Raw genomic sequence first — 24,988 nt, 5'->3', positions numbered from 1 at the left:
GGATGTCTGCAGACAAGGCGTGAAAGAGCGCTTCTCTGGGTCTTACCAGGGCAATCACATTATGGGAAGAGAAACTTTCAATCAACTAGGAAGAAAAGGTTATTATCCGGGAAGTCCTCTTTTTTTCACCTGGTCACTGTGAAACATCATGGGTTAAGAAGAAAGTAAGTGGCATTCGAACACACAGCGGCCAAGGCACCCTGATGCGTACTTTGTTCCTGTGATCTTCCTTGTGACGTAGATGTCTTTCTCCCTCATGAGACCCAGGAGACTACGGCAGAGACGCTGGGTAACTCGCCCACAATCACTCAAGCAGTAAGTGATCCTCTGGGATTCAAACACAGGGTTGCGGGACTTAAAAGCACGAGGTCTTTCCACATTTGGAAAAGTTTCCCTCTCAACAAATAGGTTCCCTCCTCCTTGCTCTTGCTCTTCTTGGAAATATATTAACTTGTTCTCTTCTCCCTCACCTGAGGCAAGAATTCTTTGAACTGGAACAGAGACTATTTCCTCTCAGACAGAGACTCCTTTTCAATCAACTGTTTTCCCTCAAACATCTTTAGGGAATCCCATCTATGAAAACACTTGGGACTGGGAAGAGCAAATCCAGGACAAAAAGACAAAAATCCTTTTAAAATGTGCTTTTGAAAGGGAAGGGATAGACACTGTTTTTGTTAGTAATACCAGTGCATCCTGGCAGTTTGGGTTTAGGTCTGGGATCTAGAGCACCCCTCCAAATGACCCAGGCGTGGCCAAGTATCTGGAGTGACTTAGAATGCCCAGATTGCAGGCCTCCTCCATGCATGTGGTGCCACAAGGATCTCTGCCTCTGGGGATGGGAAATGTGGAAACAGACACTGAACATCCTCAAGTTCTTCACGTTCTTTGTCTACCTTCATGCCAGTCTTTGCTGAACACGTAAGGGAATATTAAAGTGAGGATGGGGTAAATGTATGCAATAGGACTTTTCTAACAGTCAGAAGCCCATCAGACACAACCCCCAGCAGAGTTCAATTTCACCTACCACAGTTTGCACGATTTAAGATACCTCTTTTGCTGCTACCAAGGTATGTGGGGGCCTGGACCCAAAGGAGAATTACAAGCACAGTGTTTATGGATATTTTGTCCAGTTTATAAGGAGGCACGATGAAGTCTTCTCACCATAGAACAATTCTTTAGAGACAGGAATTTGTAAGATCTTCAGATTCAGGTCTCTCTCCTGGTCCACAACTGGACACACCTTCCTGGCTTGCTTTAGCAATGGGTAACAATGAATGCATTGTTTCAGAGATTCAGTATTCCTCAATTTTTCCTCAGCCTTCTGAGAATACTTGTGACTTCTATGTGCTGTCCATATACACATTTTTAAAACTGCGCCTGTAATCTTAGTTTATGCCTTATAAATGACACCCCACAAGAGGAAAAGTTGAAAGCGGAATTCTCCTGAACTCAGTACATGAAGGATTAAAGTTCTCCCTAAGGCTGGGAAATGAGGGAAGACGGCCCTAAAATGGTTAAGCTTAGCCCATTATGACTAATAATTGAAGATAAGAAGGAGAAAAGAAGAGTTGACTGTGTCCTGAGTGTGTTAACAGTTAAAGAATGTTTAACCAATTCCCTGTGTTCTGATTTCATACGCATCACACAAGTTTCAGGCTATAATTATCTACAGAAATAGAATGGACTAGTCATAGACTAGAGTTCTCTGGTTAGTGTGACAACTATACTTCCCATTAAAAATTAATAAATTGCCACTCAATTTTAGATATTAACCTGTGAGCTTGGCTTACATCAAAGTGTCACTGAGAAATGCATCCATTCTCGCTGATTTGACTAAAACTTCAGGGCTTCAAGCCTAGACAAGCTCAGGGCTGGATCAGTTATTGTGATAAATTCACCAAAATAAAGCTTTCTTATAGGGTTCTGTAAGGTGTCTAGAAAGCCAGCTGCTGGCCTGGCCCTGACAACATACCTCTCACAGATGGGGCCTGTCTTCGCATTTCTATTACTTCTGTGCACTAATGTTAACCCCAGCAACCCATCAATTGCTGGCATCCTAGTCAGCCTTATGTGCAGGAATGTACCACAAACAGAACACATTCCTTACAACTAACTGGGGAAAGTACACTTCAGTTGTTGTCTCATCCCACTTGTGTCAATTGTTGATTTTCACTTTTAGAAGAAAAACAAAATTAAAGAAGGGAACGTCGATAATCGTTGCCCTCCTCTCACCACCAAGAACACCAAGCTAATGCACAAAAGAGAACACTTAAAAAATATTTGGACTTACAGGATTTTTCCAGTTTACTATACATGTTTACTTTCACCGGTTTTGATAAGGAGAGACATGATTTTTTTTCCTGTGCAATTTTTCTCTGTCTTGAACATCTGAAAGCAGACAGATTTGCAAATCCATCATCAAGGTAGGATACTGTAAATATATTTTATTCATGTTTACCCATGTTATCTAGAGAGTTGTTTGCTTTCCTACTGTTTCTGGGGAAAAGTGAGAGCTCTACTTCACAGGACTACCACAAACAACAGTAATGTAATTTCATGACAGCCAACATGAAGAAGCACTTCTCTATCAGTTTCTAGATGTATTTTGAATTAAATCAACCAATATTTATTGAGTTCCTAATATGCATGCTCAGCACAGAGAAATCCCCAAGTTTATATTCATGAAAATGCTATATTTGAAGGAGGTTTTATGTGTTTATTTGAAATTGTGTCGAGACTGAGAGACAGGTGGGGGTCTTCATTTGTTCACTCTTGTTGCTACCATAAAAAGTGTGTTTTCCTTTTCCTGTGAAAAGTGAAATAAGATCTATAAGAGGAATTAAAATTTAACTTGGACATCTCAGCCACAGAAGTCTAGGTGTAGTCCACAGATCATAAATAGCCTTTGAAACTCGGTAACACAGGGATGGCTGGCTGTTGCCCTCCACAGCCACACAGTCCTGTGGAAAGAGAGGATGCTTCCGCTGCTAGAAACTCTCAGTGCCATCACCATATGAACAATCCTATTTCCATTCATCAGTAAAATGCCGGTGAAAAGGGAGATGGAAAAACATCCCATAAATAATTAATGATAACCGTAACAAACGTGTATTATTTCTTATCTTTTGTATTAGCTCTTTTTAAATACATTTTTGTGCTTACTGTTTTTGTAATATAGAAGATGAGGTATTTTCTGAATGGGTTGGGGAGACTGAGGAACCTCCGTGTCTCAGTGGCTTGGGACAATGTCCCGGAAATGCATTTTCAGGATGCCTTTGGAAAAAGAAGAAGCATGCTCTCTGATGAGCAGATGGAATTTTGCAAGGTTTTGGTGAATAAACTGTGCTAAGAGTTACACTGTTCTCTTTCCCAGGAGTGAACATAAAGTCTCTGAGAACTAAAACGTGCAATATTGCTGACTAGAAGTAAAACTGAAAGTTCCACAGATTGAATTTTGGTGGCTAAGATAAATTTTGCTGTGTGTGTGTCTGTGTGTATGTGTGTATGTGTGTGTTTGCTGTTGTTGCTTCTTTCTTCCTTTGGTGTACTTTTTTTTTTTTTAAAGATTTTATTTATCTATTTGACAGAGAGAGAGTATAAGTAGGCAGAGTGGCAGGCAGAGGGAGAGGGAGAAGCAGGTGAGCAGGGAGCCCGATGTGGGGCTCGATCCCAGGATCCTGGGATCATGACCTGAGCTGAAGACAGCCGTTCAACTGACTGAGCCACCTAGGCATCCCTGGTGTAGCATTTTTAATCTCTCTCCACAGACCTCAACTTTTATTTATTCATAAAGTTTCTCAATAATTCCAGTATAAGCTAAGCTAGCTTCTCCAGTCTCTGTGATTGGATATACATGGGGACAATTATCATTAACTATTCTACTTCAAGGCACTCTAATGTCCTCTTAAGGATCAATTTCCCCTTTCAGTGTACAATCGTAGTTGGAGGGTAACTATAGGTGCCTGCCCTGTTGGGTTCCCAACTCTAAGGACAGCTGGAGGATGGGCACATGACCTAGGGTCACCCACTGAATGTTTTCATCCTACACTCTGAAGCTAGCAAGTGAGGCAAAGACAAAACGAATGGGTGACAGTCATATGCAGCAGTGTCCCTCAAACAGAATCCTGACCAGACTGTTTCAGCCGTGCTTTGCTGGCTGTACTTCCTGCTTCTCTGCTCTTCAGAACTCTCTGGAATATTCTCCATTCCCAAGCCTGGCCTTCTACCTAACCTCCAACTAATTTTGAGAGCCCCCTGATACTTTCTGAAGTAAGTTCAATTGTCCTTAGTCATGAACTTCTGTTGCGTGCAACTGATATCCCTTACGAACATATTATAGAAGTCAGTACTCGACTGTATGTTTTCCCATAATTTTTGTACTTCAGTTTTGTCTCCCCATCAGGATTTTAAGTCACAGAGTTAATATTTACTAAGTGCTGAAAATGTTAGTAGAGCAGAAAACATAAGCTGAAGGGGATTTCAAAAAAGAAGTTATAGATGAAGAAACAGACCCTACGGCTAAAGCAATTTGCCATAGTTCACATGCTCAGCAGTGGGATCAGGACTAGAGCAAGGATTACCTGCTCTGCTGTTTATTACTCTTTCCACCAGAATGGGCTTCCTTCTTGTTCATTAAGTCATTTTTTGGGAAACATTAAGACTAAACTATGAATCATATTCTCAGATAATATTCAAAGAGAATATAACGTGCATTCAAACAAGGAGCCCCAAGAGCAGTTACAGAGCACTCTAACAAAACAATAGAACTGCATCCGTCATTTTAGGATGTCATCCCGCGGAGCTAATGGAACACAGGAAATAATTCCCAAGAATGTGCCAAAGAAAGTAATTTCCCATAAGAACCCAAGGAAATATACTCCTATAATGATGACTGCAATAACTGATATACTATTCATAAGCCTTCATCTATCATGAGCTTTATAGAATTATTTCCATACTGAACAGAAATTTTTCTCTCGGTTTCTTCCATGAGACAGCTGCAATACTTAATGTCCCAGGATTAACCAAAAGGTATCATGTTGGATTCGGAGTGACAATTTGCATAAGTGTCGCAGGGAGAAGTTTAAGAATTGTGCTGAGAGGTCTGTAATTCACATTAGAGAAGAAGCCAGGAACATTGCTGTAAGAAGGCCAAACACACGTCCCTTGCTGTCTGTGCATTCTTTAATGTGGTTACAGAAAAGCTGCACTCTAATGAGACACAATGCATACTGCTCCTGCCAGATATTTCCATCTCTGGAGTTTTAAGCTCAGTCCAAGAGGAAAGATTTCCTGTTCTGGGGGTTTAAATCATAAATATCATAGAGCAGAACCTTTAGCTGCCATGTTTTCATTGCTTTGCATACGTTTTCTTTTTTTTTTTTTTTTTTGCTTTGCATACGTTTTCTATGTTAACAAATTAATAGTTTGTTCTTTCTTTTGGCATGATTAATATAAACTATTTATAACAACACTTAAATCCATAACTTCTATCTTATAACAAGCAGATATATCATCTAGAATCTAGACGTCAATTACAACTACTTAAGTACAGGCATCCCCCTGATGGGCAAGGATTTAATCCTTGGGTATGAAGAGCTGAGTGACAGAAAACCTGGAATAACACAAAGGAACTTTTCATAACTGTCTTGATACAGTAGTAGCCCTGAGGTTATGAGCACAGATGGAAGATGTCTTAGTAGTTTCTTACCTCTGAGGCCAGAATTACTTAGAATTATATGGTATATGTGATCCATTAAGTTAAATTAGGTTAACAAATCTACATGGAGGTTAGGGCCAAAAAAATGTTTGAAAATTTTTTGAGAAAAGCATAGCCACCATCAAAATATTTCACCAAGGCCTACAAGGCCCTTTGTTAGTTGGCCTCTGCCCTTTGCCCAAAGCATCTTCTATCACTTCCAGCCTCACTTACTAAACTCCATCTACACTGACCTTCTTTCTTCATCTTCTCTTAGAACATTATCACTTTTATCCCAGAATCTGGAATGACTGCCTCTTTCTCATGAAAGTTTTCAACCCAAAGAGCTTCCCAGACCACCACAGCTAAGGGAGCCTCCTATTCCCTGCCTCCTTCAGAGTTACTTTCTCCTGAATCCTCCATTGGCTTCATGGCACTGACCCAAATACAATTATCCCACCCATTTGTAACCCGTTCACTTATAGTTAGTACTCTATGGGGGAAAAATATGAACAAAAACAAATGAAAACACATTATTTTTTTCTAACCATTGCCTTCAACCTTGCACTGTTCAATTTTCCTTTCGTGCCTTTTAACAATAACTCAGGCAGCTCTCAAAGCTGTTGGGTCACTTTCAGTTATTAAAAATCTAGACCTGCTCATTTATAAACTTCAAGTCTCACTCCCCTTCTCAGGATATCTCTTCCCAGCATCTTCCTTCACTATTCCTCTCTAATTCTTCTGGTATTAGGGCTTTTGGAATTGGGGATGAAAAGGAAGAAAATACAGCCAAGATCTTACATAACTGTCTGTTTGTTGATGGTTCTCTCTTGGTCACAGAGGCTTCTCTAGGTAACACTATCTAGCCTTTGATGCTCTCCCTCCAGCAAGCCTTCAAAGGCTAGTTCCTCAGAAAACTCTGAGTGATCCCTGGCATAGGCAGTCCCATTCTGGCTCACTTCTCCCAACTTTCCCAAAGCAGCTACCCTGGAGGTATGCCACAAAGTTCTTGGTTGTCAAGATCTACTCCCAGGTAAGGTCACCAGGAGGACAACTTGAGTCCATCTACAGTTATAGTGTCGATGTGAGCTGGGGAATATATATATTTGCCATGCCAAGGTGAAAGGACAGGCCACTTTCTCTATTCTGCCATTTTTGCTGATTTTTTTTCCGCAATGTAAAAACAGCAGAGAGGCAGATCAGAGAGGCATACATAAGCACCTGACCCAATAGAAAACCAAATGCAGTCTTGCTTTCTTGCGGATACCCCCGATCTCTTCGGATGGCTATCTTGAAGTTCCCCTCTCTTGGCTTTTGGGGTTAAACAAACATTCACTTGACTTTTAGGGGATATCTCCCCAACTCTGCTAAGTACAGTAGAAACAAATGGAGTAGAGGAAAAGCCAAGTACTCTCACTACAGGCAATGGATTCTTTCTTTCTCTGTCCCCTCTCTAAGAGAAGTGAATGAAAATGGAAAGAGGAGATGGCCAGACACTTGGGAGAATTAACTTAAGCAACCACAGCCTTTCTGGGATGTCTGTCCCCACTTCTTTGCTGTTGTCTTCAGAATCTGGAATACTAAGCACATGTTTTACCCTCAGATTTGGCTATTGCCATCAACCTAGGATTTTCCACCCAGTGAAAACGGTCCTTACTAAGCATCCTGTATTAAATCATATTTTACTTATGTGTGTACATTTTTAGCCCTCCCATCAGAGGAAAAGTTCAAAGAGGCAAGAACGTTCTAATTCATTACCATATCCCCAGCCTCTAGTACAGGGTTTGGCACATGTGAGGGGCTGATTATTGAGTGATTGATAGTATAATGAGAGAATAACGGGAGTCTAAGGAAAGTTGTAGTTTGGGGGTTTTATTACTACCCCATGCGCAGAATAAGAAAAGACATCCCAAGTTTACAATAGTGACAACTCTAAGGTCAAATAATCTTTGACAAAGCAGGAAAAAATACACAGTGGAAAAAAGACAGTCTCTTCAATAAATGGTGCAGGGAAAATTGGACAGCTATGTGTAGAAGAATGAAACTCAACCATTTTCTTACACCGTACACAAAGATAAACTCAAAATGGATAAAAGACCTTAACGTGAGGCAGGAATCTATCAACATCCTAGAGGAGAACATAGGCAGTAACCTCTTCAACACTGGCCACAGCAACTTCTTTTAAGACATGTCTCCAAAGGCAAAGGAAACAAAAGCGAAAATGAACTTTTGGGACATAATCAAGATCAGAAGCTTCTGCACAGCAAAGGAAACAGTCAACAAAATAAACAGGCAACCCACAGAATGGGAGAAGATATTTGCAAATGACATTACAGACAAAGGGCTGATATCCAAGATCTATAAAGAACTCCTCAAACTCAACACACACAAAACAGATAATCATGTCAAAAAATGGGCAGAAGACATGTACAGACACTTCTCCAAAGAAGACATACAAACAGCCAACAGACACATGAAAAAATTTTCATCATCATCAGCTATCAGGGAAATTCAAATCAAAACCACATTGAGATACCACCTTACACCAGTTAGAATGGCCAGAAATTAACAAGACAGTAAACAACAAGTGTTAGAGAGGACGTGGAGAAAGGGGAACCCTCTTACACTGCTAGTGGGAATATAAGTTGGTGCAGTCACTTTGGAAAACAGGGTGGAGATTCCTTAAGAAATTAAAAATACAGCTTCCCTATGACCCTGCAATTGCACTACTGGGTATTTACCCCAAAGATACAGATATATGAAAAGAAGAGACATCTGTACCTCAGTGTTCATAGCAGCAATGGCCACAGTCACCCAACTGTAGAAAGAACCAAGATGCCCTTCAATGGACAAATGGATAAAGAAGATATGGTCCAGGGGCGCCTGAATGGCTCCGTGGGTTAAGCCGCTGCCTTCGGCTCGGGTCATGAACTCAGGGTCCTGGGATCGAGTCCCGCATCGGGCTCTCTGCTCAGCAGGGAGCTGCTTCCTCCTCTCTCTCTCTCTCTGCCTGCCTCTCTGCCTACTTGTGATCTCTCTCTGTCAAATAAATAAATAAAACCCTTAAAAAAAAAAAAGAAGATATGGTCCATATATACAATGGAGTATTATGCCTCCATCAGAAAGGCTGAATACCCAACTTTTGTATCAACATGGACGGGACTGGAAGAGATTATGCTGAGTGAAATAAGTCAAACAGACAGAGTCAATTATCATATGGTTTCACTTACTTGTGGAGCATAAGGAATAACATGGAGGACATTGGGAGATGGAGAGGAGAAGTGAGTTGGGGGAAATCGGAGGGGCAGACAAACCATGAGAGACTGTGAACACTGAGAAACAAACTGAGGGTTTTGGAGGGGAGGGAGGTGGGGGGTTGGGTGAGCCTTGTGGTGGGTATTAAGGAGGGCATGTATTATATGGAGCACTGGGTGTGGTGCATAAACAGTGAATTTTGGAACACTGAAAAAATTTAAATAAAAAAAAATACAATAGTGACCAGACTAACTGCTATTAACAAGCTAGTGACCAAACTATAACTACAATCAGGGGTCCCCCCATTTTCCTTTTCTTTCTCTCCCTTTCTCTTCCTTATTCCCCCATTCCTGTTGTCCCTTGTCCTTTTCTCCTTTCCTCTTTTCCTCAGTCTCTTCTTCCATTAACAAGGAACAAAGCAGTAGACTACCTCATTTCTATGTATGGATAAACAGAGGAGATTTTATTAAGGTGAAATTTTGAAAAGCCAGAACACCAAGTTAACTAATTTAGAGCAGATACTTGACATAGGACTGAATTTCAAAGGACCTTAAGCTAAGCAAACAGTAACATGTCTATAGACAAGAAACCTCATGTTTTTCATATCTTTAATTTGAAAAAGATCCCTGGTTATATTAATGCCTTTTCACCCAAACTTTTAGAATAGAGGATAATATTTCTCCAATTTCTACACCTACTTTTTTCTTTCTCTCCCTCTTCCTCTTTTTTCACTCAGAATATTCTCTAATCAAATTCACACTGGAAGAAGAATACTGAGCAATGTATTCCTCCGTTCATTTCAGGACTTTCCTAAATTCCCTCCTGATTTTTATCTGCAGGTTCACAAATGTTTCCTAATCAAGTGCATATGGTGATATATCAATATCACCAATATATCATCAATCAATATATAAGGTGATATATTTTAAGTCAGTTCCAAAATGGAAAGCCAAAGGACTTATCCAGGGGCTATCAGGCCAAGCAAGCATACTACTTTACTTAGATTGAAGAACTACTTGAGGGAACCATTAAAAAGCAGGGTCTAATGATAGTGGGAGAGGATGGCAACCCTCCCTTTTCCAACCAAAAGGCCTCTTTTGACTGTCACAGAACTTGAGTTTCTAAAATGATCTTTTATTAAAATATTTCCTTAATTTTCCCTTTGTTGTCCCCAGTGCCACGCTGATCATTATCCTAGCCCACATGAAGCAACCACTAACCACTTTGGCAACTGCCACACTTAAAATGAATGATCTTTGAATCTTCCTTCCCTCTTACTACATCTAAGCAACTACCAAATTGTATAGTTTCTATTCCTAAGGCACATCTCAGGTCTGACCCACTACTTTCTATTATCAAGTCAGTCAGTCTCATTGTAGGGGGATATTATGCTTCAGTACAAAAAACAAAACAAACAAAAAACCCCAAACTATTTAGTCATAGTGTTCCAAGTATCTGATTCTAGTTCTTGAGTTACTTTACAATTTTGTAAGATATAGATAACCAAGAAGAATGCATAATAATTATCATCTATAATTGTGTAAATTCTGTCTGGTGAGGAGTCAATTTTCTCCCCCCCCACGCCCCCCCGCACCATGAGGCCAGTTTTACCTCCATTTGCACTTTTTTATTCAATATTTTTGATTCATGAATATGTCCTTTTTTTAATAATTTCCCCTTGAATTTATGACACTCACCAGTTTCATTAATAAGTTAAATAAAATCTTTAACATCTACTCAGTTTTATATCTGTATGATGTTATGATTTTACCTTTTTAAAAAGAAGTATATTTTGGGGCACCTCGGTGGCTCAGTGGGTTAAAGCCTCTGCCTTCGGCTCAGGTCATGGTCTCGGGGTCCTGGGATCGAGCCCCACATCTGGCTCTCTGTTCAGCAGGGAGTCTGCTTCCCCCTCTCTCTCTGCCTGCCTCTCTGCCTACTTGTGATTTCTGTCTGTCAAATAAAAATAAAATATTTTAAAAAATAAAAAGAAGTATATTTTAACATCAGTGATAACACTGTCACTTCTTAACATTCAAGGTCATCAGTAATATGGTCCCTTTGGCCATCCTACTCCCCAAGTAAACTCGTCAATACTAAAATAGCCTAAATCATTATGAGTACACGGTGGGAGCTTTTGTTTCCTTTTGCTGGTTCTTGGCCAAGACTATTCATCTGTTCAGATCTTGCCTACCTCCACAGCTAGACCCAAGGACCACTGGGTGCATTGGACCACTGGGCCAGTCTTAATTTCATGGTCAAGAAAGTCCCCTGTGTATATATGTAAGTCTGGTTGCTGTACAGCCAACAAGTTATTCCTCACTGATAATATCAGTATTTGGGAATCTGGTTTTATGATCTAACCACTAGGTGATTCTGTCTGGACATAATGGGGATCTCTTAGGTGAGAGATGATGAAGAATCTGTTTTGTTAACCTCTTTTTTTTGGTTTGTCTGTTTGTTATGTGGGAACTCAGCTCAGTCAAGAAAACATTTTACTCTCACTGAAAGTAGAACATCCCTTTGAGATCTGCACTAGTGGTTCTGTGTTTATTGTTAACCTAGGAGAGGTGGAAGAGCTCAAGCTGCAAACTCCCCGCAAGTCCAGGCCTCTAACTGAGAAAAACTTTTACCTCTCACTGTGTGTTCTCCCACCTCTGGAACATGTAAATAAATAATAAGGTCTCTCAAATCCAAACTGCTCCATTCTAATTGGTTCATAAGGGAAAATAAACACTCATGTAACTCTAATATTCCCAAATTTCTCAGAAAATTAAAAAAAAAATGGACACGAAAAACTAGCCTTAAAAATTTCTCACAGGAACCTCAAGGTTAGAAGCAGTTTTGTCACAAGTTCATATAATAAAGTTGCATCTTTTACAATCTAGGTGAGTTTGATAACTTTCAGTTTGAAAATAGCTATCTGATTCTCCACTGGTTTTATTGGTGCAATTGTATTCCTTTGCTATTGCTGCATGACAATATTATCACAAACTTCTAGGCTTAAAGCAATACACATTTATTAACTCACAGTTTCTGTTGATCAATCAAAGCTAAGTTCATTAGGCCTACTGCAGGAAGGGATATCACCACCTTGAGAGATCCCAGTAATGCCTCAAAATGGGGAAATTAGGGGAGGATAATTATAGGGCTCGGGGATCTGGACTTAAGTGGTTGAAGGTAAGTTTGTCAAGACAGAAAACTAATTGACACGGGGGACAGTCCTTGACATAATAGTTTAGGATTGAGAAATATAGCATGGTCTGCTTCTTGACATGAGTCTTAATAAGTAAATGTTTTTTTTTTTTTTATAAGCTACCTATTTGGCCAAGGGAGCAATTTATTATCCTGATAGGAAACAGAGCTGTTTGGCCAGATGAACAAATCATATGGATAAATTGCTTTTTTAGGAATTTCCAAAAGCAAGTAGTAAAATTGTTTATTGGTTTATATCTTTATCCTCCTGAGCAAAAATTTCCTGGAACAAGTATTATTAAGTCAAATTGATACAGGGAATCTCAGCTCTCACTCACAAGCTAAGTGAATATAAAGGGCCTAAATTCTTAAATTTTAATTCTGATAAATGATTCTCTAAGTTGTAGCATGTCCACTTAAGCAAGATATTTATTTAAGTTTAAAATCCTGGGCTACTCTTAAATGAAGCTATTTAATGCCTAACCTTAGACACTTAGACAATTTCTAGGTGAACTATAATACTGAAATGTGGTCACTCAACGTATTTTTAATATATATGCTTTTGTTTCTTACAGTGGGTATATTTGTTGGTCATGTTAATGCTTGCGTTCATTTTGCTAATTTAAAATGCAAAAATAAGTGTATGTGACTCTAGAGAGTTTTATGTGTGCCTTCAGGAGTTTTGCCAATTTGCTAAAGTATACCATAGATACTACCACATTTCCCTTCCAGTTTTCTCTATGAAATACAAGTTAGCTAATTTGACTGAAAGTTATCATCCAGAGAGGTAATCAAAGACCAGACCAAAGCAATTGTCGCAGAAAACTATAACTATGAATACAAGGCAATGGAAGGGCATATATGGCCCTTATCACTACATCTCTATCTTTGGGGTAAATACCGAGTAGTGCAATTGCAGGGTCTATTTTTAATTTTTAATAGCTCTATTTTTAATTTTAATAATTTTTTATTTATTATATATGTTAAATATATTATATTTATTATAATATTTATTAATTTAATAATTTTAATAGCTCTATTTTTAATTTTTTGCAGAATCTTCACACTGTTTTCCAAAGTGGCTGCACCAACTTGCATTCCCACCAACAGTTTAACAGGGTTCCCCTTTCTCCACATCCTAAACAATGAATCTTGGAATGCTGGGGGGAAAAAAAAGAGATCCTAAACAACCAACCAATCAACCAAAAACAAGGCAATGGAAGGTGTGTTTTTGTTTTCAAGGAAAGGACAGTAGCTTTGTCTTAAAAAATTTGGTTCTTCCAGGGCGCCTGGGTGGCTCAATGGGTTAAGCCTCTGCCTTCCGCTCAGGTCATGATCTCAGGGTCCTGGGATTGAGTTCCACATCGGGCTCTCTACTTAGCAGGGAGCCTGCCTCCCCCGCTCTGTCTCTACCAGTCTCTCTGCCTACTTGTGATCTCTCTCTCTCTCTCTCTCTGTGTCAAATAAATAAATAAAATTAAAAAAAAAAATTCCAGAATGTAAAAGAGGATTGTGTGAGACAAACATTTGATACAGAAAGTTATAGTTGGCAGAAAAAAAAAGCAAACTATTTGTTTCAAACTGCAAGCTAGGAGTCTGAAAAGAATAAAATGTATTCAAGTTTTGACAAAGTTCACTCAGTTTTGGTGGATTTATTTGTAAGATAATTTAAAAAAGTAAAGCAAGGAATTAATGAATCCTTTATTGCTAGATAGAATATTAATGCTAAACTAGAATTTGGTTTTTTAAATACTAAAATGACAGTTTATCTTGAACTATTTGTCCTTCTCTTAACAAGGGATAGTAAATAGTTATTCTTTCACATTCTCTGTGATCTGTCTGCATGGCAGAAATTCCATATCCCATCAAAACAGTCTTCTGTATTTTATGCTGACTTTGTTAAGCCCTTGATTATCAAGCAACAAGAACATAAAGTTCCTCATTTCTGAAATATCTAAGATTCCTTTCAATTGTGTTACCTTCTTGTCATTTAGAATACTATATTGTCACTTTGAATAAGAGGTAGCCAACTTATAGTTTCTCAGGCACACCTGATCCTGTCATAATCAGTGATCTAAAGTGCTCTGATAACTCTTTTGATTTTGCTTTCCCATGATCATATCCCAGATTTGGAAATATTAAAATTTCAGGATTTTTCTTGTAAAAATCCTTTTCATGTAAAACTTCTTTGAAAATTTCCCATAAGCATCCTAGAAGTTCATGAAGATTTGTTGTTTTGCCTTATAAAAGAAGTGATGCCCCAAATAGTTGTTTTCTGTATTTCCTTGATTAGCTCAACATTACTATAAGAACTAATCAAAATAGCAGTCAAAATAAAAGGTAAGTTTTATAGATAAAATAAGACTCACATACATGTTTCTGAGATTGTACATACAACAGAATGAATAAAAAGGTCCTGGAGATCTGTCAGCGCTCTCACTGATCATAATACAATCTTATTCCTGGGAAAAATACTAATCATATTATTACAAAAAATTATGTCCTGCACTCAATACAGATTGTATTCACTTCAATTTTGGCATTGTTCATTACCATGGTAAAATAACCGTAATCACTTAGTCTTGTGATTTCTGTTATCTTCTGAAACTTGCCAAAAGGTATGGAAGTTAAATTTGTATCTTCACCAAAGAAAGACAATCTCAGAATTTCACAGAAAGGACTGTACTGTGTTCTTTTAACTGTTGATATCAACAATTGGCTCAGGAGTTGCAACTCTAGAGCATAAAGATAACACTGCCTGCGCAGTTGTCAGGTATATGTGGGAATGGTTGGGATTTCCAAGACCTGTTCTACTTCAGAAGCAGATGACTTCACAAAAGCAGCCTGATGACCCAAGATGTAGCAGAACAAGAAATAAATACATAAATGAACAAAACAAACTAAATTTAATCATAGATCCTTGGTTTGGAATACTGATGGTAGTTATTTGTTATCTATTTTCTGATACTTGTATGAAGAAGTCCTTTCTTTTACTTGGTAACTTATCTCTAACTCTCTAACTCTCAACATCAAGTGAAATGTTTTAAAAATAGCTTCTAAGACTCAGTGCTTCCTTCATAATTTAAAACCAATTGTGTATACTGAGCCTCTATATCTTAGATCAAAATAAAGTTACCTGCATAGAATTAATAAGAAACGGTTTTCCTTTCACTAGTATCAAATTCTTATAAAAAAATTTTGTGTTACCCCAACAGAGAGTTTTTACTGCCTTCAGTTGTGACACCATCACACAAGGTCCTAACCGGAGAGTCATATATGAAAACAGGTGACATTTTATCAGTTATGAAAATTCCATCATTAAGGAGCAAGTATACTTCATGTGTAAAAGCAAGAAACCATAAACCAGGTATCACCCAAGAACACTGGTCTGATACCTGTTTTTTGGTTAAAGCTTCACAGATCATAGGCAGCATCACTCACTGGCTAGACAAGAACTAGAGTATTTGGGACTTCAAATAGAAAGGAATTCTCCGGAATCAATAAGCAATGAAGATGAAATCTTGGGACAGGAGGTAAAAAAAAAAAAAAAAATGCTTCTAAATGACTGAATCCTATATCCCTTAATGAAATTATTCAGCAGCATTTAGTTCTTTGCCCTGTATAGCTGCTCAATACTGAATGCTCAAGGAGGCACATATGGTTAGTTAATACCTTTTGCTGAACTATGTAAACAAACACAATAAAACCAGACGTGTGTGTGTGTGTGTTGTGTGATCAAAAACAGCCTCTAAAGGTTATTTATGATCAAAAGAATACATTATTAAGCAAAATTATTTAAAATTTGAAATAAAGCAAAAAGGTGGGTGGCAGGACCTTTCAATAATGTACTGGGGTACCACTTAACAGATTAAATCAAGTATTATTTAATTATCATCTAAAGGAAGGTATCTGTGCTTTACTATTTTCTATTAAACACCCAGTCTCTGTGACATACACCTTAAGTGATAGATATTGACTGGTAGAGAGCAAAGTGAAGAACAATGGCTTGTGAATTTACCAGTGACAAGGAACTTTGAAAGAAGAAAGAATCTTTTACTGAGCATCATCACCTAAGTGTCAAAAACTATACATTACTCATTACTCATAAAAACAATCTTGAATGATAGGTATTATTATCTTCATTTTACAAGTAAGAAAGTTGAAGTTCAATAGGCAAAATGATTTGCCACATTATTTAGCTAGTAAATGGTGAAGCCAGGTGTCAAACCCTGAACATTCTTTCAAAACCTACGCTCTTGTACATTATTCTACCCCCGTAGTAAAAACTTTTTTCCTAACGACCACAAAGTTAGACCTGCCACTTCTGCAAACCAAAAATGATATCTAAATGTCACCAAAAAGAAAAATATGATAGTTAAAAAGGCAGAATTTCATGATGGGAAATGTAAGTATATGTTCTGTGTGCATAGAGTAAAAGATCTATGAGTCATCTCCTGCAACCCACTAAGTGTTTCGTTGAAGATTGCTCTTCATCATCTAGCTAGATGGCAATTAGAAGCCTGTGAGACAAAGTATCCCTTAGGAAAAACTGGCTCAAGAATAAATCATTTAAAGTGCTTTACAGACGTTACCTAATACATTTTCACACATCCCTGTGAGCTACACAGCCCCACACAAAAAGCGATTCTAATTTGTTTACGGACCTTCAAAGGTGATACAGTGTAAAGTGGAAGGCCAGGATGCTACTAACAACATTAGACTTACCTGAGGCCTAGGGCAGTTTTGGCCATTTCAGCTGAAACACCACTAAGTTAATTAACCTCTATTGTTTTCCTTAACCTGCTTAATGAAAATGTCAGTACCATTTGGGCCAGAAGGCTGTGAAACCAGGCAGGTCGTTTAGTGTTTTTTTCTCCCCATCAAGCTGCTCCATTCTGATCTGATCAATGGTTAACATCCTTCACCTTAGAAACAGTGGGAGATATTCATATTCTCCTTCCCTAAGGGACAAGGTGCCTTTTAAAAAGCAGTGAACTGTGAATTTCCAGCTAATTTAAACAACTCTTCTACAGAAAGGAGAATTTGTCTTAGCCTTTGAGGAAGACATAGGACAAAATAATTGTTACACTACCATCCCTCTCCCCAGTTTATTTTTAAAAACTGTTTACACAAAAAATGTTGATTTCACCTGGAAAAAAAAAAGTGTACAACTTGGAATGGAGTGGGAGATGCATTTTTTTTCTGCCCTAGAGAAAGGGTGTTTGAGAGTGGTGGGTGCAGCAGAATTTCACACATGAAAATTTAGTATGTACTATGTTTTCTGGGTTTCAATTTGTAAACATACTTCAGTGGAAACAAGAAGACACTGAAAACAATGTTATGATAATCTTTCCTAAGCTTGTTGCCACTTCAGTCTCCCCCATGTTGGTAATGATCCCTGAAGCCACCACTTAGTTGCTCAAGCCAGAAACAGAAGTCACACTTGGTTCTTCCTCCTCGTCTCCCACATACAAACCATCAGCAAATGTTGTCTATTTTACTTCTAAAGTTTGTCTCTAATCTGTCCACCTTTTTCTCATTTCCTCTGATTTTACCCTTGTTGAAACCAGGAAAGTAAATGAGAATCTAAGGACAGGTAGTAAAGCACTTTCTCAGAAGTACAGACATTTGAAAACACTACAATTGGAGCAGTAGGAAAGAAGACAGAAGCTGGAAAAGTGGGAGAAAGACAACACAACTGCGGTATGTGGAGAATTTAGACAAAAATCTGCCCAGAAACCTGAGGTTGCCTCTCACACATCTCTCAATCTGAACACAAGGATAGATGTAAACATAAGGTGCATTCATAATACGTTTGTTATATTTAAGACTATAATATCATGTTTGAAACTTTTACCTTATACAACTTCCAAATGATTACTGAGATTTCTGTATAATTTTTTCCAAGGTGAAATCTTCCAGATTCAAAAAAATGCAACTAAAAACATATGATAAGGTAACTGAGGAATAGTTTAGAATTTCTTATTCTTTTTTGTATCAGTTTTTGAATACTTGAGTAAACACAGATTGGATATTTGAGTTTTGTTTTGGATACACTCAACTTCAGAATCCAAATGCCAATATTCGAATTCACTGTAATAAAAGTAAGTTTTAAATCTACCATAGAAAATTATTCACTTGTCCAAACAAGCCAAAATTCAGTTTGGAAAATATTTATCGATTCCAGAGTCTCAAAATTTTTTTTAGAAGAAAAGTGTATCAATTTTCAAGAACGTTCTTCATTAAATGAACTTACTTTAGATTTAAGAAACATTAATTACTTATTAAGTTCAAGGCATATTCATGTATCAAAAGATAATTTTTAGAAGAGGATACAGCATGACTTTCATACAGATATAAAATGAACATGTGTCTAAGTTTTTATTTAATTCATTAATTAATGAAGGAACCAGAAGATATTACAATTGGTTCAAAGGAGAATTAAAAGAACCACACATATATGGCATTAGGAATAGTGAAATAAATTTGCTTAACAAATGTAAAACTTCAAAACTGCTCAATATCCACAGAGCAATAATCAACTGAATCCCAATGAGATACAATTTGCATTTCTATGGACAAAAATAATTTGCATTACTATAAGTATTATATAACTTAGAGCAATGTAAAATAACTCAAAGACAATAAAAGATTCAGAGACCCGATAGAAGCAGATAATCTGGACAATGCCCACTTTCCCATTGAAGACAACCACAATATCTTGGACCGTTTCTAAGTCTTTCACAAGTTTTCTCTACAAAATACAAAAAATACTAACTCCCTGTGCTCCAGTGCATAAAATCTAGAAGGAGGGGAATGAAGAAGACAAAGATAAACATAATAACTGAATAGATTATAAAGCACAGTGGGATGTATCCCAAAAGACTGAGCTGATAATTTCCCAATACACAAAATCTGCACAAGCACAGAAGATATCTGTTCTGATTAGAGGGCGCCTGTGCTGGGTGCATACTTAAGCACAGACAGAAACAAAGTACCATGAGAAATCCGAGAAAGGAAAGTTATAGGAGCCATAGGCTTACTTCATGGACGAGACAAAATGGGGCAGTCTTTAAAGGAGAAAATTCTTCTGATTGTGGTAATCATTTCACAGTCTGCATAGATCAAATCATCACACTGAACACTAGAAATATAAACAACTGTCTCTGTCAGTCTCTCCTCAACAGAGCTGAAGTAGGGAAAAAAGAAGACAGGTTTTAAACAAGCAGAATGTGAGGTGCAGGGAAAAAAAGTATTTTAAGCAAAGGTTAGAGGAGGAGCAAGGTGACAGATATATAATGTTCCTGGCTTGTAGCTTAGCATGGTTGAAGGAAATGAGAGCTAAATAGAAGACATGGTGGTTTAGGCCAAACCACAGACAACCCTCAATGTAAGAGTATGGGAATTCTGTGTGTACTGACAGGGAACCCCCAAAGTTTTAAGCAGGGAAATGACAAGACCAAACAGAAGCCTCAGACAAATAATTCTAGCAGCAATTAGCAAAAGAAAAAGAGAGAGAGAGAGAGAGAGAGAGACTGAAAAAGTGAGCTATTAGAAAAAGGAGCACTAGGAATCTATTGCAATGGTCAGGTTGGAGCCTGAACCAGAGCATTCTGGGAGAAGGAAAGAGCCTAAGGAAGCCAGAATAAGCAGCATACGGTAAATCACTAATTAAGTGATTTGGGGTTTTTGACTGTGCACTCAATATTCGTTAAAATTTGAGCATACAACATCCATTAAACACTTTAAAAAAAAAAAAAAAAAAAAAAAAAAAAAAATTTGAGCATACACCCCTCCAACTAATGCATATGTATTTAGTCATAAAAAATGTACTGGTCTATTAATAAACTAATATAATGCATGTAATTTGAAACATTCATACGTGCTCACAAACTTTTTTTGGTCTTAAAGACAGTGGTTTAATTCGTGTTTGGATGCTTAACTTCTAAATGTCTTGTTAATTTCCATGGCTTTATATTAGTAGTAACTCACCTCCAAGCACCACAGATTTATAGCAAGATCTGTAGTTTACAATGAGCAAATGTAAATTCTCATTTCAAATAATCGGGATAACTTCAAAATTTTTTCTGATTTCTTACAGAATTAAATTATCCATGTCTATGTATGTCATGGATGACACATAATCTATGTATATATCTGATATATCTATATGTGTGTATATGATAGACTTTTTTTAAAAACAAGTAATGTAGTTGATGAAGAGCTTGTTATTAGCAGAAGATTCCATTCTATACATTCTTATTTGCTAGTGCTTTCATAATTAGAATCATCTTCAATTCACATTTACCATAGGGATTTTTAAGTCATCTTCTATTCTGTGAGTTTAAATAAAAGTAGATAATACAATCTGTCAATCCATTTGCTAGGCTTATAGGTACAATATGCTTAAAGTCAACAAGTGAGCTATTGCTGATCTCTTCACAAATGTGAATTCCCTCACTCCCCTCAAGATTCCTCTCCATGTGCATTTGACATGACTCTACATACAGAACAAGTTAGAGTACCAGGAAAGCACTTACATGAAATAGTAATAAAACCTTATTTTATTGTAGTTAGGAATATTGGAAATAACTTCCTAGATCTATGATAAGCCATTCCTGCCCAGACATGCCACATCAGCAAATCAAAAATTATCTAAGTTTAGTGTCTCTGTATATGCCCCCACTTAACCAGAAATGCAGTGAGCCAATATGCAAACACCAAGCTAGCTCTGGACCTTATACTTATTTTCTTGTTTCTTTTCATCCCCAAATTGACTATGTGATGCCAGCCAATTAGATATTGTCTCTTTTTCTCTTCCTTGGTTCTTTATTTTTTTATCCAATAAATATTCCTTGTCTTCCACCACATTTTGCAATTCTGTGAAAGGAGCTATCCATTTCCCAAGGTGTTAAGTGAAGTTTGTTTTTATCACCTGAATTATCTTTTAAAATCATTTTTAACAGGAATTCACTAGAAATAGAAGTTTTAGTACTTTGTTCTGACTCTCCAATGGCTCATCTGTGATCACACACCCAATTAAAAACCCATACTTGCTAAGGCAGAGGAGAAAGATGAGTCAAAAATTAGGAGGCATGACTTGAAGACAGTAGAGTCAGTAAACTAAATGGTAAACATAATAGAATGAATGGGTTTCAAAGTTATACAAAACTGGTTTCCAACACATTGAATCTAAGGTACCAGGAGATACTCAGTGAAGCTATCCCTGAGATATATGAACAAAGTCTAGGGCACATGAGAGGAATCTAAGTTGCATGCATGGATCCAAAGTGATAGTTGAAGCCAACTTGCAACATAAGTTTCCCAAGAAGAAAAGTAAGCAAACAAGCAAACTCTGAAAAGTACTTACATATAAGGATTTGAAAAAGCAAGAGGATTCTTCTTGGAGATGCGTGAGAAAGGAGAGAGAAAAGGCTGTAATGTCATAGAAGTCAAAACGAAAAGATTTTAAGAAAGCAAATATTCCAACAACACTGCTCAGGGAAGAAGGATAAAGCTAGAATAAAGATATTGGATTTGGTCATTTAGGATGTGGTTGACATTTGAACAAGTGATTTAAGTAAAGTTATAGGAGTACGAGTCAGTTTTCAAGTTCTTAAAAATCAATTAAGCAGTGAAAGAAAGGAAGAAAAGAAAGAAAGAAGGAAGGAAGGAAGGAAAGAAAGAAAAGGAAAGGAAGAAAGAAAAGAAAGAAGGAAGGAAGGAAAGAAAGAAAGAAAAAAGAAGCAAGGGAAGAAAGGAAGGAAAGGAAAGGAAAGGAAAGAAAAGAAAGAGAAGAAAAGAATGAAAGAAAAGAGGGTAATCACAGATTGTTCCTTCAAGAAGTTCGATAGGGGGGCACCTGGGTGGCTCAGTGGGTTAAAGCCTCTGCCTTCGGCTCAGGTCATGATCTCAGGGTCCTGGGATCAAGCCCCACATCCGGCTCTCTGCTTGGCGGGGAGCTTGCTTCCTCCTCTCTCTCTCTGCCTGCCTCTCTGCCTACTTGTGATCTCTGTCAAGTAAATAAATAAAATCTTTAAAAAAATAATAATTAAAAAAAAAGAAGTTTGATAGGGAGAAGAGAGATTGTGTAGTGAGTTAAGAAAAGTGTTTTAAGTTGGAAACATTTGAGCTTATATGTAGGGCAAACAGTGAAGAGGAATAAATTGAAGATAGAAATAAAGAAGGGAAACTTATGAGACCAAGTTCTCAAATAGAGATATACCAAGACACAGATGAAAGAGGCAGCTTTAGGAAGAGAAGGGAGGAATTTTTCAAATCTGAAAAGAAGTATAGTTAATAATACCATATTGGGTATTTCAAAGTTGCTGAGAGAGTAGATCTTAAAAGTTTTCATCACAAGAAAAAATATTTTAATTATGTATGGTGACTGATCATTGTGTAATACTTCATATATAAATATATATAAATGTCAAATCATTACATTGCACACCTAAGATTAATATGTTAGATGTCAATTATACAATAAAAAATTAGATCAATATAAACTAAGGAATGGATACAGTGAAACAAACAGTTTATACCAGAAGATTCTCACCTCAAAATTGTGCTCCTCCTACTGTTCTGGCTGCTCCATTTCGTCTCCTTTTTTTGTCCTCTTTATCCCCATGACCTCCTGTGGTAAAATGAGAAATAGATATTTGGTTAGAAGAAGAGGGATAAATGTTGTAGTTGTTTCTGTTTTTGTTTTTAAGTAATGCACATCTGTAAGTGTTCCTATCAGATGATTTCTCTTTTTATCAGATTATTAGGGGGTGAGGTAACCTGCAGAGCATTACTAAACATTCTGGATGGTTTAGGGGTAGGCAAATCAACATGGAACCGCTATCTAGTTTTTAACATCAACAGATTTGAGCTTTGAAAAGTTCAGTCTGGTTAGAGGTATGGCAGTAAGATTGGATTTTTGAGCCAGAATTGAGGAAGATGAGTGAAAGGAATAGGAAATTCAGGCAAGAAGTCATGCCTTAACCAAGGCAACAGCAAGAGGCTAGAGCACAGACCTCATATTTGAGAGTTATTTAGAAGGGAGAAAGGCAGTGGAGCCAGTGGAGACCTCAAAGTCAATTACTCTTTCTAGATACTTGTCACAGAAAAAAGAGAAATGCAGCAGTAAACACACAGAAATAGTCCATGAATATATTTCATTAAAAAGAGAAACTTATTGGTAGAAGGGAAATAGCCAGGAGAGAGGGAGAACTTAAAGAAGACACAGAGAGGACGATTGACATAGGGATGACTGATGGGAGTCATCAACACCCCAAGAAAAGGGATGGGAAGAGATTTAAAGCAGAGGAGAGGGATTAGCTTTAAACTAGGGGGAAGGAAGAACGAAGTCCACAAGCTATTTACAATATTTCAGAAAGCCTTCTGGAAATTGCAATTAAATAAAATGTCAAGTTTCTTTACTTTTGGCAGGCATTAAATCAATCCTGCGGGCCAACACTGGTTATCACACGCTGATCAGAAATTCTAATTTGCTGTTGATGACATCATAGAAATTGCTAGGATGTTATTGGCGGACCATATGCTGTTAGCAGAGTTATTTATCTGGTTTTTACAATATCTGATTTAATTCCTCCAGCATGTGATCAAACTTGGATCAGAAGAGTGACAGCCAAAATTAAGCGACCATTTCCAGGGAACAGTGCCTAGTGTTTGTACACTTATTTAACTTTATTGCTTATTAGCATTACATCCATGACAGTGATGTATGTGATTTCATTTAAGTGACAAAATCTTTCAAGATATGGGGTCCACGGATGAAAACATAATAAAAGGAGTTCTTGGATGAAAAGAGTTGGGATGACAAGATCTCAATAGTCCCTTCAAATCTTACATTCTATAATTTTAAGAGGGGTTCATAAACACAAGTTCAGGAATGGCTAAATGGGAAAGTTGTAAAGAATACTTGAAAACACCCCACCTAACCAGTGACTCACTTTAAACAAGGCAAATAGATAGGAAAGCAATGTAAATAACCATTTGCATCTGGAGGGCAGCACAGGAGAGACCAAAAAAAAAAAAAAAGTGGGTGAGGGCTAACAATTAAAGCACAGGCATGCTTGCTTTATCGATAACCACAAAACATTAACCAACTTCAGGAGCAGGAATGATTGTCATGTGAGCACACTTTTTAATGTTTGGCGCATCCACCCAGCCAACCCTTACGTAAATACAAATGAAGAGCGAGGATCTTTTCCCCTCAACACCTACACCAAACTAGGCTCATTCTGTACCTTCTACTCTGTACTTTGGTGTACCTTCGCCCACTGGAACTGGGCAATTTTTTCTTTTTTTTTAAGTTTCAAGAGAAATGGGCCAAGAAAGTAAGTTTAAGAGCTGACTGGTCTTCTTCGTGGGTTTGGGTGCTTGGGCTATCAGCAATTTCAACACCTGGCAAGCGTCTGGGATCAGCCAGACTGACCAGACGCCAGGAATATCACATCCACCTGGTTGGGGGGGGGGGCGGTGGGGGCATAAAAAGGCAAGGAAAAGGGTCTGTTGGGGAAGGGGGGAGTAGAATAACGTGACCTGTAGTTCTGTTACCTCCAACCTGGGCTCAGGTAGTGGCCAGAGAGACATGAGAAAGCCCCAGGACTCGCTTCTGGGCTAACTTGGACCCCTTGTCTCCTCTACTCACATCCTCATGTCCCTGTCGCTGCCGCCGCCCGCCAGGGCCCATGACCCGGTGACCCCGGAGAGCGGTCTGGGGCCCGCGACCCCGGAGCACTGGGCATCCGGACCCCCCTCGCAGGCGCAGCCGCTATTAAGGCAGGAGGCTAAAGGGGAGGAGGAGGAAGGGGAGGAGACAGGCGTCCA

General features: G+C 38.0%; 1 long non-coding RNA gene across 1 annotated transcript; it reads right to left on the bottom strand.

Annotated features, from left to right (window-relative positions):
* Positions 1-2,315: 2,315 nt before the first annotated feature.
* LOC116569255 lies at positions 2,316-24,950 on the bottom strand. The gene is made up of 3 exons (XR_004276934.1): positions 24,716-24,950; positions 22,707-22,784; positions 2,316-2,388 (listed from the first exon to the last, which is right to left on the bottom strand). It is a non-coding gene; the product is annotated as an uncharacterized LOC116569255 (long non-coding RNA).
* Positions 24,951-24,988: the final 38 nt, after the last annotated feature.

The sequence above is a fragment of the Mustela erminea genome, chromosome 11 (genome assembly GCF_009829155.1).
Source record: "Mustela erminea isolate mMusErm1 chromosome 11, mMusErm1.Pri, whole genome shotgun sequence".
Lineage (NCBI taxonomy): Eukaryota > Metazoa > Chordata > Mammalia > Carnivora > Mustelidae > Mustela > Mustela erminea.
Note: the sequence above shows the minus strand (reverse complement) of the source record. Positions and strands in the feature narration are given on the sequence as shown.